The 15,852-nt window shown below is 46.1% G+C and overlaps 1 protein-coding gene across 1 annotated transcript in view; it reads right to left on the bottom strand.

The window, feature by feature from the left end:
* AKAP6 (A-kinase anchoring protein 6) overlaps positions 1-15,601 on the bottom strand; it is a 460,428-nt gene extending 444,827 nt beyond the window's left edge. Inside the window, exon 1 of the mRNA XM_075329663.1 lies at positions 15,474-15,601. The gene's annotated coding sequence lies outside the window, so the exon portion shown is untranslated. The remainder of the gene's footprint in view (positions 1-15,473) is intronic.
* Between the last annotated feature and the right edge of the window lie 251 nt (positions 15,602-15,852).

The following is a 15,852-nucleotide window of genomic DNA, read 5'->3' as shown; positions in this document are numbered from 1 at the left end:
GCGCAGCATGGCGGATGGAGCACGTTTGGGAGTGCGCAGCATGGCGGATGGAGCACGTTTGGGAGTGCGCAGCATGGCGGATGGAGCACGTTTGGGAGTGCGCAGCATGGCGGATGGAGCACGTTTGGGAGTGCGCAGCATGAAGGATGGAGCACGATGGGGGGTGCGCAGCATGGGGGATGGAGCACGATGGGAGGTGCACACCTCCCCCCAACACACACACACAACACACCACACACACACTGGGAACCACAAACACCGCCCTACACAGACACCCACCCACAGACAACGCTGCACACACACAACACCCAACACACAAACACCGCGGCATACATAAATATACGCACATACCACGCAACACACACACATTGCACAAAACATACCTCCCCCCAAAACACACCACACCCACACAAACCGCACAACACACACAACGCTACAGACACACAGCGCTCCACAAACAACGCAACACACATACAACACCGCTCTCACCCCCCGCCACACCCAGACAACACCCAGAACATGTACAGCGCCCTACACAAACACTTGGTAACTACAGACAACAACATCTATATATATATATATATATATACATAACAATATATATATATATATATAACAAAAATCATACATTAACTACACAATACGTAACTTCTAGAATACCCGATGCGTAGAATCAGGCCACCTTCTAGTAAATATTATATAAGACCAACTGAAAAAATTATTATAAACTCAGAAATGTTGGTGCCTACTGAAAAGTCTGTAGAGTAAAAGCCTCAATACTTGGTCAGGGTGCCTTTTGCATGAATTACTGCATCAGTGCGGCGTGACATGGAGCGATCAGCCTGTGGCACTGCTGAGGTGTTATGGAAGCCCAGTAGCCTTCAGCTCGTCTGCAATGTTGGGTCTGGTGTCATACAGATGTCAAAAGTGGCATATGGAAGACTATGCGAATAAAAAAATCATCTATTTCTTTCAGGCTGAAAAACATGATATTTTTTATATGTTTGTCTGAGCCCAGCCTAAAGAGATATTACTATTTTATGAAGTATTGGTTTCCCATAACTGTCACAAGACTATACAACCTATAAAAAAAATCACGGACAGCCAGCCTTTTATTGACACTCTTGAAAACCATAATCAACCATAAAGATTAAAAGTTATGTTTGTTTATAGATTGAATACTGAAATGAACAGATAAGCAACATGTGAACTGTAAAATTTCACATTTTAACAGTGGAGAACAAAGCTCGGCTGTTACAGACTGTGTAATATACTTGGCCACCTTGGTTAGGGATTGATAGTTTGTGCTTCTGATCAATCCTGGTCTTTTAATCGCTGGAAATTAGACAAAATCCCCAAAAATATTAAAATAAGATATTACAGCTCTATATCCTAGACATTTGCTATATAACACTTTTGTGTTGTATGTGTTAATCAAAATTAATTAAACATTTAATTGATCACTTGTTATTCCAGTATAAAGCCACCGACTGACTGTCTGATACCCATTTGTTTCATATCTTAATATCAGAAAATCAGAGAGACGGGACACGACCACCAAGCATGTAGTATGTCAAAAAAGGCCCATCAAATCCATATAGCAAAGCACATATAGCAACACAAGGAAAAAAAGGCCCAACAAACCCATATAATAAAGCACATATAGCAGCTTGTGAAAGAATGGCAGCTACATGGAACAGATCACGCACACTGAATATTAGTTAATATAGTTTAAGGGATTTAATACTAATAATCTATGGGACAGAAAAATCAAAATTTAAAACAATTAAAAAGTGCAGCACAAAGCTAAATACAAGTTTCCAAAACAATGCTCATCATATAAGGCCTTGTGCCCATGTTGCTTTTTTCATGCTTTTTTTCCTTGCTTCTTTTAATCAATAAAAACAAGGAAAAATCATCCCAGCAAAGTCTATGAGAATCCTGATTTGCTGGGAACATGATGCTCCTTTTTTCCTAGTAGTTTTTCTTGCTGAAAAAGGAGCAGCACGTCATGTTTCTGCATTTTTTCCTGCTTTTTTCACAAATTGACTTCAATGGAGTCAGTGAAAAATGCAGGAAAAATGCATGCCCATGTTGCTTTTTTGTGTGTGCTTATGTGCTTTTTTTGATGTCTCTGGGGTTCCCTGCAGCCATTTCCTCATCTCGCGGTCTTTACCGTGGGACCCACTGCAGGGAACTCCGGTGACATCACAAGGTGAATGGAATTCATGCCGGCAGATCACCGGGGTATACTGCAGAGCCGCTGACATGAACTCGGTTCACATCTCCATGCCGCCTCCAGGACACCTATGTCACCGGAATTCTCTCTAGCAAGGTCCTGCAGTACAGACTGCGAGGCCTAGGTGCAGAGAACCCCAGTGACATCACAAGGTGAATCAAGTTCATTGCCGGCAGATCAGCAGGGTTTTCTGCAGATCCCCCCGGCATGAACTCAGTTCACCTTGTGATGTCACCGGGGTTCCCTGCTCCTAGTGTTTACTGCAGGACCTTGCTGGAGGGAATTCCAGTGACGTAGGTGGTCTGTGAGGTGATCCATACCTCAGTAACCCGGGGTCGTCATAGTGGCAAGCCAGGGTTACCATGGCAGCAATCAGGTCCCTGTGATCGCATTACAGGGACCCAATCACCAGGGAGAGGTAAGCAATTCCTCTCCTTGTCTCCTGAATGCTGCAATCGCACTGATCACAGCATTTAGTGGGTTAAATTGCCGGTATTGGTGCGGGCACCGGTCCAGGCAATGAATTCTGGGTCCCTGCTCCAAATCAGCTGATGACCCGGTGGTGACTGTGGGAATACAGAGCCTAAACCCCCGCAGTCGCCATGACTAAAAAATACACAAAAAGCATGGAAAAAAGCACGTGAAAAAACGCTCAATGCAATAAAAAATGTGCATATTTTCCAGCAGCTTTTTTCCTGCCAAAGCATGCGTTTTTATGTGCAGATTATCTGCACATAAAAACGCAACATGTGCACACAGCCTAAAACCGCAAATGCCATAGCTTAGAGAGTAAAAACTTTACATACTCTGTAAAGTGCCAAAGTGCAAAAAGAGTTTGTGCAATGTTTGAAGTATATGACCCAGATTAGGTATACCAATAAATAATATAACAATAGAGGAATATATAACATAAATAAATATTACCAAAGTTATTGTTGCAGAAAAATCAAGAAGGGATGACAAAGGAAAGTAAAGGTAAGGGGGTGTGAAATAGTGACATGTGTCATCGTTCCGATTGTGACCGATTGTGACCGGGGTCATATACGCATGTCGCTATACTTCCTTCCCCCCTATTCTCCTTGGTGTTTTTGTAGTATTTATTGCAGTAATATTTTTTACATATATTTATGAATCTATTGTTATTTTGTTTATTGGGTCATCATTTACTGTCTGCCTTTATATATTACACAGATTGGTTTTGCAGTTTATGCACAGTATGTAATACGTTACACTTTCTAAGCTAGTGTTCTTATATGATGCAGATAGGGGGAGTTTTGGACCCTGACCCCCATCATGGTGTTTTAGTAGGCCTTGTTTTTTAGCTTTGTGTTGTTATGCATTTTCCAACTGTTTTTAATGGTATTTATTCCGCCGTATGGATTTGGGTTGATTGACTTAATAAACTTTATTACCGAACATTCAGTTTGCTTGACCCCGTTATATACAGCTACCTTTTCTTTTTCCTGTGTTCTATATGTTACTATTCCCGCAATCTCTTGCATTCACTCCCATTTTACTCTGGCGGCCTCTCATTTCCGCCTGTCACACAGGCTGAAATCTGTACACACTTATAAATAGTGTATAGTTTTTCTGGCCTCAGGCAGTGCACAAAATCTGGCAGCAATTAATGTCCCCCACGGTCACTGATCTATATCCTGCTGCCTTTCCTCTCAGAAGGGGTAACCTAAACTATGTAGGTGGGGGTTCCAAATTAACTCTTTTTATATACATAGTTTATAGTTGGAATTTTTCTAAATATCTACCCTGATTTCCAGTATTTTACAGATAAGGATGAGACAAGTGTAGAAATTGTTAAAGACATTTTACTTAGAGCAAATCTGCCATTAAAATGGAGGCCTACACACAGGCCAGGCCAACAAACTACCTCATGTCTTCCTGTATGGGGTGCTGATTAAAAATATAAAAACTGTATATACAGTATATTACTCATCCTTCCCCGTACCTTCCTCTTACATTCAGCATAGTGGCTTCCGTGGTGTAGGCATACGAAGTGAGTAGCGTGAGTGACTAACACTACTCAACAGGCTGACTGCTGGCCATTGCTCCATACATAAAATTTTATAAGCATTTTTAAGATACATATATAATTGAGGATATGAGCACTGACACTGCACAGTCAGAGAACGCATAAATCAGCTACCTGCAGCATGATAAGAGGTCACCTCATCACACTGCTGAACGTCACTAAAGTTCCACAGAGGAGGTGAAGGTTATAGAAAAGGGAAAGTTCTCTAAGAAGCCGAAGATGCAAGTCACTTTTATTCTAGGTGGGGATAGTGTTCTTCATAGAGGATGAGGTAGTATGAGGGGTCAAAATTGGGAGACAATATGAAGAAGGAGTAAAACTGTGAAGGCTCAGTATAGAGAAATCAGCATGGGGGGAGTGTCAGATGGGAGCACAGTTTGGGGAGGGGCAACATGAAGGGCAGTATGAGGGCACAGTAAAGAGAGCAGAAAAGATAAGTGTCTCTAAGGAGCTGAAAATTCAAGTGACAAGTGGAGGGGTGTACATAAAGGAAGTATTAGTGGTGGCACCAATAAGTGCAGACAGTTCCTCACTTATAGCTAATAACAACAGACCATGGGGTAATTATAGCTAATAAAGGGGTTTTCCACTTCCAGGGCAACCTTTTATCATTCTCCATGTTTGACCTCATCAAAATAAAAAAGCTTATACCGTGCCGTTCCAGCGGAGCTCCCATGAGGTTGTGACGTCATGAGAGCCCCACTCTCAATCACCGCCGGCTTCTCTCTTCCCTCTCCTTTGGACGTATAACTAATTAAAATGGAACCTGTTAGGTCCCCTGTACCCTCCAACCCAGCAAAATTCAAACTGCTATGCCCAAATTCCCCTCCCTAACCCAGCCCTGTATAATGCTATTCACTAATATGAATGTTTATAAAGAAAACAACTTAGAAACTGCAGTTTCTATGCTAATAAGGGCCTTGACTAAGCAATGGGACTTTGTTTCCCCAGACTAATCGGCACTCTCTCCATGTTATCATGCCCGGTGGGCGTGATAACATGATTTCTCCACCAGCCGTCATCACCGCCAGCTCATGAAGGAAATCTTTACCATGCCTGCGGCTCATTTTGGCCTTCGTCAATTCGCCTTTGAAGTTAGGTGTTCACTTTCCGTGGCTTCATTATTCACACTAACGCATCGACTGGAAGTTCAGAAGACCCGCGTCAGGGCTGGTAAAGAAATGGAATTTGGGGCATTGCACACAGGTATGAATGCTGCTGGATTGAAGGACATAGGGGACTTGACAGGTTCCCCTTTAAAAGGAAGTGAGCAGCTCTCACTTCCTGTTGATTACTTATATACCTGAAGGCGAGGAGAGAGAATCTGGTGTGATCGAGCTAGGGGGCTCTCGTGACATTGCAACCTCATGTAAACCTCATGTAAAGACTAGCCAGGTCATCACAGGTACTACAGCACACACACCCACCCTGAGACAGGCACATCAGCCAGACACACAATCCTTGTTGCCTCCCTCCAGGGGCTGATGTCCACACCAGGTGGGGTGGAGCCAGGCGGTTGGCCCCCACCCACTGAGGAGTTCACAGTCCTGGAGGCGGGAAAAGGAAAGGAGTTGAGTTAGGTGAAGTGACAGGAGAGAGGAGTAAAGAGAAGGAGAGGAGCAAAGTGACCGTGTCCGGGTGTGTCGCCTGGGCACTAAGAGCAAGGTTGGCAGACGGTGGTGACCATTCTGCAGGAGAGAGGCAGATCAACACGGAACCGTAGGACCAGGGACGGCGGTGGCCCGCCGGTACCGAAACCGGGGGAGCGAAGTGAAGCCAGCAGCACACATAGGCAGGGCCTGCGGACCCCGACCAGGCTTGGAGCCACCATTAGAGGTCAAATCCGTCAGTGACCGGAACCCCAGGGGTTTCCTAACAGCTAAGACCCGATTGAAGGCAACCGTCCGACCAGCAAAAGGAAATACAGCTACCGCCACAGCTAGAGTTCCAAGGGCCTGCGGGCAAAAGGGCTCCTCCGGCACATACACACGCTGGGGAGTGGGTTACCGGTGGGAATCCATCAGGACCGAACATACACAAAGGTGCAGGGAAAGGCAGCCACCACCAATCGTTCAGGAGAAGCCACAGCAGCCGGCTGCAGGACCCGTTCATCCAGCCGTTTGGTTTATCAGAGACTTTGCGTCCCTTTGTGGCTGAGTGAGTACTACCGTGCCATCTGGCACCACGCTGCGCAGTCCAAGCGACCCTGCACCCATCCAACCCTGCCTCCCTGTCATTTCACCGGGACCACCAACCCCTACCCATGGAGGGGGAAAACAACATCCCAGCTGCTCCCTGCCATTCCCAGCTGCTCCCTGCCATCGCTCCCAGGATCCCAGTCACCAGCAGCGGTGGTGTCCAACCTCACCACCACCCCTGGGTGGCGTCACAGACCAAATCCCCAAACCAAACTACCCCCTTTCACTCACGGGCGAGGAGCGCCGCTTGAACCCCCGGATCCGGCCCACCGCTCGAGCCACCGAGCAGCCATCGCGGCAGCGCCGGACCCGAGCGTTAGCGAGCGCAGCGCAGCGGCATCCTTCCCCGCCTGCGACAACTTGGCGTCACGAACAGGATCTTACCGTTCTGCTGGCTGGTAGAAGTGCGCCTTGTGCCCCGCCGGCGGTGTCCGGCCGAAAGATTTCAGAATCCGCCATCTTGGGCGCAAAGATTTTCCCGCTCGAGCGTCTTCTCGAGCAGTGGAGGCGCGAAAGCCGAAACCCCGCCCCTGAAGATGAGGTGCCGAGAGAAGACCAAGAGGGGAAGGATGGCGTCCGGCCGCATGTAAACCAAGGCCATAGAAGCAGGGACGCCAGGACTCTGTAAACAACCCGGTTCCTGGAACCCTGAAGCCGCGATACCATGTCCGCACCGCCTGAGGCCCAGTAGCCCGCGCCCGGGACCGTGGCGTGGGTGAGGGCCCGAGTAACTGAGTCTAACCAACGTCATCGGAATCAGATACGTCTCCTGGCGGAGCAGTGGACCACCGAGGTGGAAGCGCTGGTTGAGATTGCCCAGATGCACGAGATGGGAGCCGACGTGACGGAGCTGGTGAGTGACCCACGCCTCATGTCCCACAGGGACCGGCCGCTGCGGCTGGGAGACCCGGTCCGATCCTGGCCCTTGTACCGTCCCTGCCACTACCCATGGGGCTCCCCAGCGCTAACCTACCTGACCTGCTGCCCCGTGCTACAGCGGTGGGGCCCGAGATGCTGACAGCCGAGGGCCCAGGGGCCGGAGAGTTGGAGGAGGCTGGAGGCCTGGATGCTGCTGCGGCTGGTGGCGACCCACCTGGCGCAGAGGAGAAGAAGGCCCCGGCAGTCTGCCTGGCCCTAGAGGGAGCGCCTGTCCGTGAGGGGGTTAGGAGTCATGATTCCGGACCTGATACAGAGCCAGTTTCAGAGTCCGAGGAAGCGGGTGAGAGCCTTCGCCACGGCGGTGGACCGGTAGATTTCTATATCCCGCGCACCGGTGGAAATGGATACCGGGCGCCTCTTTCCCAACAGGCCTGCCACCGCATGTTTGAAATATTGGAAGCAGAGGGTGAGGCCACCTCAGAGGAAGAGTCGGAGTAAGGCAGCGGTCCCTCCATTGCACCGTTGTCCCCGTTGGGACCACCAGTACCGTCAACCTGTTAAGTGAATGACTGTGAAATCATCTGATTATCCATCCGAAGAGAACCGTCCCCGTTGGGACTGGAGTTGTTGTCCCCTGATTAACCGTTGATTACCCCCTACCGTGCATAAGACACTGCTTATGGACATGCCTGAGAACTTGCAGGGCACCCACGAACTTGTGGGATTGTAAATAGGTTGGGGCATGTTTCCGTTGCCACCTCCGGAGAGGCTGATTTGGAGGATGGGCCTGGAGGAAAGAGATAGCCCAGGCCCGCCACTACCGCAACCGGTGGCGATCCTCCGGGGGTCAGGGGCCCCCCATGGACGTGGGGTCCCCTGAGGTGACAGCCAGGTGCGAGACACCGTACCCGTTCCCGCTCGGGCAGTCTGGATCTGGACTGGGGTCAAGGGGTGCTGCCCATTTTCTTAGGGGCAGCATCAGGGCCAGGTTGCTTGGGTGGGAGAGCGGAAGCCATCCGTGGTTATTAAAAATGTAAATATCTATGTGTTTTTGCAACGTTCAAGATGACCTGAAGTATGCTTAATGTTTACCGTTACATGTTATTTATTCTTTTTTACAGTTTTCAAAATAAAACCGGTGATGGACGGGCAGCCCGCAAAAGGTCTGCATTTAACCAAGGGGGAATGTGGCGCCCTGGACTAGCCAGGTCATCACAGGTACTACAGCACACACCCCCACCCTGAGACAGGCACATCAGCCAGACACAAAATCCTTGTTGCCTCCCTCCAGGGGCTGATGTCCACACCAGGTGGGGTGGAGCCAGGTGGTTTGCCCCACCCACTGAGGAGTTCACAGTCTTGGAGGCGGGAAAAGGAAAGGAGTTGAGTTAGGGAAGTGAAGGAGAGAGGAGTAAAGGAGAAGTGGAGGAGCAAACTGACCGTGTCCGGGTGTGTGGCCTGGGCACTAAGAGCAAGGTTGGCAGACGGTGGTGACCATCTGCAGGAGAGGCAGATCAACGCGGAACCGTAGGACCGGGGACGGGCGGTGGCCCGTCGGTACCGAACTGGGGAGCGAAGTGAAGCCAGCACACACAGGCAGGGCCTGCGGACCCCGACCAGGCTTGGAGCCGTCATTAGAGGTCAAATCCGTCAGTGACTGGAACCCCAGGGGTTTCCTAACAGCTAAGACCCGATTGAAGGCAAGCATTCGACCATCAAAAGGAAATACAGCTACCGCCACAGCTAGAGTTCCAAGGGCCAGAGCGGTGGGAATCCATCGGGACCGAACATACACAAAGGTGCAGGGAAAGGCAGCCACCACCAACCGTCCAGGAGAAGCCACAGCAGCCGGCTGCGGGACCCGTCCATCCAGCCGTTTGGTTTACCAGAGACTTTGCGTACCTTTGTAGCTGAGTGAGTACTACCGTGCTGTCTGGCACCGCGCTGCGCAGTCCAAGCGACCCTGCACCCATCCAACCCTGCCTCCCTGTCATCTCACCGGGCCCCGGGACCACCAACCCCTACCCACGGAGGGGGAAAACAACATCCCAGCTGCTCCCTGCCATCGCTCCCGGGATCCCCGTCACCAGCAGCGGTGGTGTCCAACCTCACCACAACTCATGGGTGGCGTCATGGACCAAATCCGCAAACCAAACTACCCCCTTTCACTCACGGGCGAGGAGCACCGCTCGAGTCCCCGGATCCGGCCCAGCGCTCAAGCCACCGAGCAGCCATCGCGGCAGCGCCAGACCCGAGCGTTAGCGAGCACTGTGCAGCGGCGTCCTTCCCCGCCCGCAACACTTGCACAAGATTGACCTTCCTACAGAGGGTCATCCATCAAGTCGCCATGGCTCGAGATTAAGCTGAAGACCGTTAAATAATAATAACAGCGGAGGGTGTGGTGGATATAGTTCATAAGGGCGGACAGTGCAGTATACCAGAAGAGGGACCGTGTAGAGGACATATTTTAGACAGTGAGCACAGAGAGGGCAACCTATTAATTCAGATAGAAAGCATATTCAGAACCATTATAATGACATTGTTATTTTTAAGGGCACAGTGTTGGGAAGCCTGAAAAGGCATGAAAATTCATCAAGGTCTGAGGACAAGATGGAGGAAAAAGGGATGAGCAGAGGAGATGTCACCTTTTAAGGTTACCTTGATTAACAACCCCAATTCCAAAAAAGTTAAGGCTCATACTAAATTGGAATTAGGGTTGTGAATGTTTATTTGTGATACTGACTGCATTAAATCCATACTGTGGTTCCTGTATGGTCTGCTCTCTATTTATGGCTAGTAACAACAACTCCAAGAATATATTTATCATTGTTAAGGACAAACTGCAATTTCTAGGTTCATGCAATACAAATGTATTTGGGTCACACCTGACATTTCAATTGATCGCTGTACTAAGCTTTGTTCTTGTAGTGATGTACTGATGATGCTAGTGATCTACTAACATAATGATGATAGTTCTGCTGCTATATTAATGTATTTAAGCTAGTTCCGGTGATATACTCATGTAATGACAATGGGTCAGGTGATGTGCTCATGTACTAATGGTATTTTCAGTGCTTTATTCAATGTACAGGTGATGGTTCTGGTGCTATATTCATGTACTGATTGTAGTTCTAGTGTTGTTTTTATGTTCTGATGGTTGTTTGTTTGATGTACTTACAGTATGTACTCATGATAGCTCTGTGCATGTGCTCATAATGTCATTACGATGCTATATTCATGTACTAATAGTGGTTCTGATGATTTAATTGCATTAAATGTTTCAGGAAGTATAATGATCAGTGTTTATTATCAGCTCTCTACAGTATCTCACAAAAGCGAGTACACACCTCACATTTTTTGAGTATTTCATTATATCTTTTCATGGGACAACACTGAAGATATGACACTTTCATACCATGTAAAGTAGTCAGTTTACAGCTTTAATAACACTGTACATATGGTGTCCTCTAAATATCTCAGCACACAGTCATTAATGTCTGAATCACTGGCAACAAAAGTGAGTAAACTCCTAAGTGAAAATGGCCAAATTGTGCCCAATTAGCCATTTTCCCACCCTGTTGTGGTGACTCATTAGTGTTACAAGGTCTCACGTGTGAATGAGGAGCAGGTGTGTTAAATTTGGTGTTACCGCTCACACACTCTCTCATACTAGTCACTTGAAGCTCAACATGGCACCTCATAGCAAAAGATTCTCTGAGGATCTTAAAAAAGAATTGTTGCTCTAAATAAAGATGACCTCTGTGGCAGATAGAGGCACATCGGTGGGGCTACTGCATCATGGATGAGAACTTTTTACCATCCCTCTTTGGGTAATTTTTTCTCTGTCTAATTATGGCTGGGACATAGGGCACTATAGTAAATTGAATACATTGGCATGTGCAATAACCATGTCCCCTTTATATATTATTCATTATCCTTTGGTTACCATCATAATTACATGGTTATATCTTGTACTCCCCTGATACACCCTTTAATATACACTGGTGTGTCTGCCTCTTGTGGGATTAGGATAGGGTGGGATCCTTTCCCTCCCCCTTTCTTCCCTTGTGAACATCAATGGCACCTCGTTTTTAATTGTATGGTGTTTTTTGTCTTTATAATTCTTTCTATATTTGGTATAATGTTTGATTAATAAAATATATATATTTTTACTTCAGCCAATTAAAATCTCCAGTTCTTATTGTGTTTCAGCAGGCAGTATCACAGTTTATAGGCTTAAACTATAATCACAAATGTCTCAGTAAGGATTTTTTCTTACAAGCTATCTATACTGTATATGGTATCTAAACTATAATGGGGTCTCTTCGGTTTCCATTAGAGTATCTGTCAAATGCTGGACTCCTTAACTGAATCCAATTGGGACCCATTATAATTAAACTATATTAGTTTCCATAAATATACTTGGATTTGCCATTTAAAATATAGTATGTCAAGGATAAATATTAATATTTATCCCTGGTAATATGTAAAATGACTGGAAACTGTCTGCAACCAATGAGTAGTTCCTATATTTAGTGATATGTAAAAATTTGGACACCCCTGGCATAAATTACTGTTATTGTCAACAGTTAAGCAAGTTGAACATGAAATGATCTCTAAAAGACATAAAGTTATAGATTACACAATTCATTTGTATTTTAGACAAAGAATTGTTTTTACCATTTCCAAATTAACAAAAAAGAAAAGTGGGCCGATTCCAAAGTTTGGGTCCCCTGCATGGTTGGTACTTAGTAGCACCCCCTTTGGCAAGTATCACAGATTGTAGATGCTTTTTGTAGCCAGCCATTACATTTCAAACTTAGGAAAGGGCAACTTGAAAACGCTTTGCTATCTTTTTATAGGCTTCTCCTGCTTTTTGGGCCGACACCATTTTGATTTTCAGAGTGCTAGGCAGCTGCTTAGAAGAACCCATGTCGCTGTTTTCTGGCACAAGTTAGAGGAGACTGTTTGTTTATAAAGCGGTGAAATTTGCATCACCTGGTCTTTCTTAATGATTATAGTGAACAAGCCATAACCCTAATAGTCTAATTAAGGTCTGGAACCTTAATCAACGTTATAAGAGCACACAAATCTCCAAAGATGCCCAAATGTTTCCATCAGACCATATCCCTTTTTGTAATTTTTCAAATGTAAAAAAATATTTAATTTTTTTGCCTAAAATACAAATGAAATGTGTCAGATCTAACTTTATGTCTTTTAGAGATAATTTAATCTTCAACTTGCTTAACTGTTCACAATACCAGTAATTTTGATCAGGGGTGCCCAAACTTTTACATGCCACTGTATAACTATGAAATTGTACCCCATGTTGTGCCACACTCCTAAAGGACACCCCTTTTTATGTTGTGCCACAATCCTAAAGGACATCCTTTTTATGTTGTGCCACACTACTAAAGGACATCATTTTTATGTTGTGCCACACTAGTAAAAGACATCCCTTTTTATGTTGTGCCACACTCCTATTGAACATCCCTTTTTCTGTTGTGCCACATTCCTAATGGACACCCCTTTTTATGTTTTGCCACACTCCTGAAGGACATCCCTTTTTATGTTGTGCCACACTACGAAAGAACATCCTTTTTTATGTTGTGCCATACTCCTAAAGGAGATCTTTTTTATGTTGTGCCACAGTCCTAATGGACATCCTTTTTATGTTGTGCCACAGTCCTAATGGACACCCCTTTTTATGTTTTGCCACACTCCTGCAGGACTTCCTTTTTATGTTGTGCCACACTCCTAAAGGAGATCTTTTTTATGTTGTGCCACACTCTAAAGGACATCCTTTTTATGTTGTGCCACACTTCTAAGGCCTCTTTCACACGTCCGTGAAAATCACACACATTTTTCACGGACATGTCAAAGGTGCGTATTGCCCTCCTTGAGCCGTGTTTATGGCACACGTGTGTTCTCCGTGTGTTATCCATGATAACACACGGAGAATGGGAACTTTCTGCTCACCTGTCCCTGGTATTGCTGTTCGCGGTGCTGATCTGCGGTCTCCGGTCCTGCCGACTCCCCGCTGCTGCTGCTTCTGGCCCGCAGTGAAGTGAATATGCAATGAGCATAATGAGCGGAGGTCAGAAGCAAGTGACAGCAACGGCAGGGACAGAAACGGCAGAGACAGCAGGGCTGGATAAGGTGAGTAAAGTTTTTTTTGTCTCAGACATGTGTGTTTTCTCCAGTGCGCGTCACAAGGAACACCTCCATTTGGTCCGTTTGCGTTCCGTGTGACACCTGTGATGCCGGAGAAAAAAGGATATGTCTACGTGTGGAGCATACGGGCATACGTATGCTCTACACGGACACACGGTCCATTGCAGAACATGCACGTGAGCGCAGACCCATTGATTTTAATGGGTCTACGTGTGCCCGTGTCTCCGGTACATGAGGAAACGGATCAAACACGTACCGGAGACACGGACGTGTGAAGGAGGCCTAAAGTATACCCTTTTCAGGTTGTGCCGCACTCCTAATGAATATCCCTTTTTATGCTGTTCCACACTCCGAAAGGACATCCTTTTTATGTTGTGCGACACTCCTAAAGGACATCCCCTTTTACGTTAACTGGTATTTTTTTTATGAATAAGATGACAATATTCGTGTAATTGGTCATTTGAGCTTGTTTCCTGACCCATCTTGAAGAAAGTGCTGTATTAGGCGTTCTATTACCTTATTTTCTGACCCATAGGGGAGGTGGGGCGGGCGTGACTTGAGCACCAGTGGTCTTATTTGCCTAGGGTATTATGCATGTGTATGAAATTGCAGTTTTTCACATGTCTGCCAGGTTCAAATTTAGTAATATGACTCAAAAATTCACAAGTATGCTTTGAAAAAAATGTTGCACAGCCTAGATCAGGATATACCAGTGACAAATCAAAACAATATATATTTTGCAGCATTTGCATGACATTTTGGGGTTTGGTGTTAGTACTCCATCGCATAAAAATTGCCTAACCACCAACCGCATTGAAACACGCGCTCTAATGTTCCTTTAGACGTATACTTTGAAAGGAAAGTGTTGACATAACATTTTAATGAGGACAGGGCACAGAATAACAGCAGCAGGGAGTGCATCATTTAAACATTTTAGCATTATTGTTTCCAGATCTTACAGCGCAGAAAGACTCTCGGTTACAGACACAGCGTGTAGCAACAAAAGGGTTAAAATTCAGTAGAGCGAAGGGATGCAAAACACATCTGGAAAATAACAGAGCACCACATGGGAGAAATCCAATTCTTTACATTCACCAGGCCGGTATAGCAGGGGGAGGGGCAGCATTGGAAAATCAATATTCTGCGAAAACCCAAATCCTTGCAGACAGCATCACGGGGAACGCCCTGAAGTCAGCCGGACTACATGAACCATGATGCATTGCAAAGCAGGCATGACAAGGCCTGGTGTTATGGGAAAATGAGATAAATCAGCAAATGCAGGGTGATATAGTGATAAACCACACATTCATATCAACTTTGTAAAACAAAACGCTGGTCGCATCACATACAATAGCAAGAATATTCATAAGCAAAGCTGAAGAATAGAGCTAAAGCCCCCACAGTATGATAGCGTCACCGTATAGAAGATTCCACATAAATAATGCGTCCCATAATAACCAGTGACACAATTATATGTCTGTACTGTTTAACACTTATTTATACTGGTGTACACATATCTGATACATCTGCTCTCTATTCAGGGTAAAACAATATGACATGGAGCAATCTTCACGGTTTATGTCATTTTGTGCATTTTTCACTATATTGCTGTATGTGAGGATTGTGTCAGCCGTGTTTATAGTATCAGCCATGTCTATAGTATCAGCCGTGTATGTTTTTTGCTGGTAGCTTTTTGTGTAGAAGATCAGCACATGTCAGGTGTCTTCCTGTAGGTATATCCCTCTGTGTTTTCATAGTGAGGCCTTTGTCTCCTAGTGTGCACATGAAGCCTTGTGTATCTGCACCATCCCTCCCCTCTGCTACTCCCTGGGCTATAAGGGTGGGTACCACTTGTCACACATCCCACACTCACAGCGACCACTGTCCTTAGCAGCATCCTCAGGAAGGCCAGTTACGAGTCTATGGGCGCACTCACCTCCACATGGACTGCGGTCCCTATGTTGGAGACTCTGGGTGGAGAGCGGCTGGTGTGTGACCTGCTGTATGATGCTGTGACATCAACTCAGATGATGCTGCTCATTAGGGTTGCAGTTGCCTTAGTAACCTGGGATGTGATACAGGGAGGGAGGATACGGCCGGGAGGATGGATATACCCAGGATGATGGGAAGGACCTTCAGACAAATAGGGAAAGAATATTCTACAATGACAGTTGTTATATGCAACCTATGAGAAAGCAATACTGGGGGGAAAACACACCGTCAGCCAGGAAAACAAGACATCACCGGAGACCAAGACCTGGGAATCACACAGACACAATATGTAATACATTACATCTGATAGATAGATAGATACA

The sequence above is a fragment of the Anomaloglossus baeobatrachus genome, chromosome 12, assembly GCF_048569485.1.
Source record: "Anomaloglossus baeobatrachus isolate aAnoBae1 chromosome 12, aAnoBae1.hap1, whole genome shotgun sequence".
Classification (NCBI taxonomy): Eukaryota; Metazoa; Chordata; class Amphibia; order Anura; family Aromobatidae; genus Anomaloglossus; species Anomaloglossus baeobatrachus.
The sequence above is the reverse complement of the archived record's forward strand: the minus strand, read 5'-3'. Positions and strand labels throughout refer to the sequence as shown.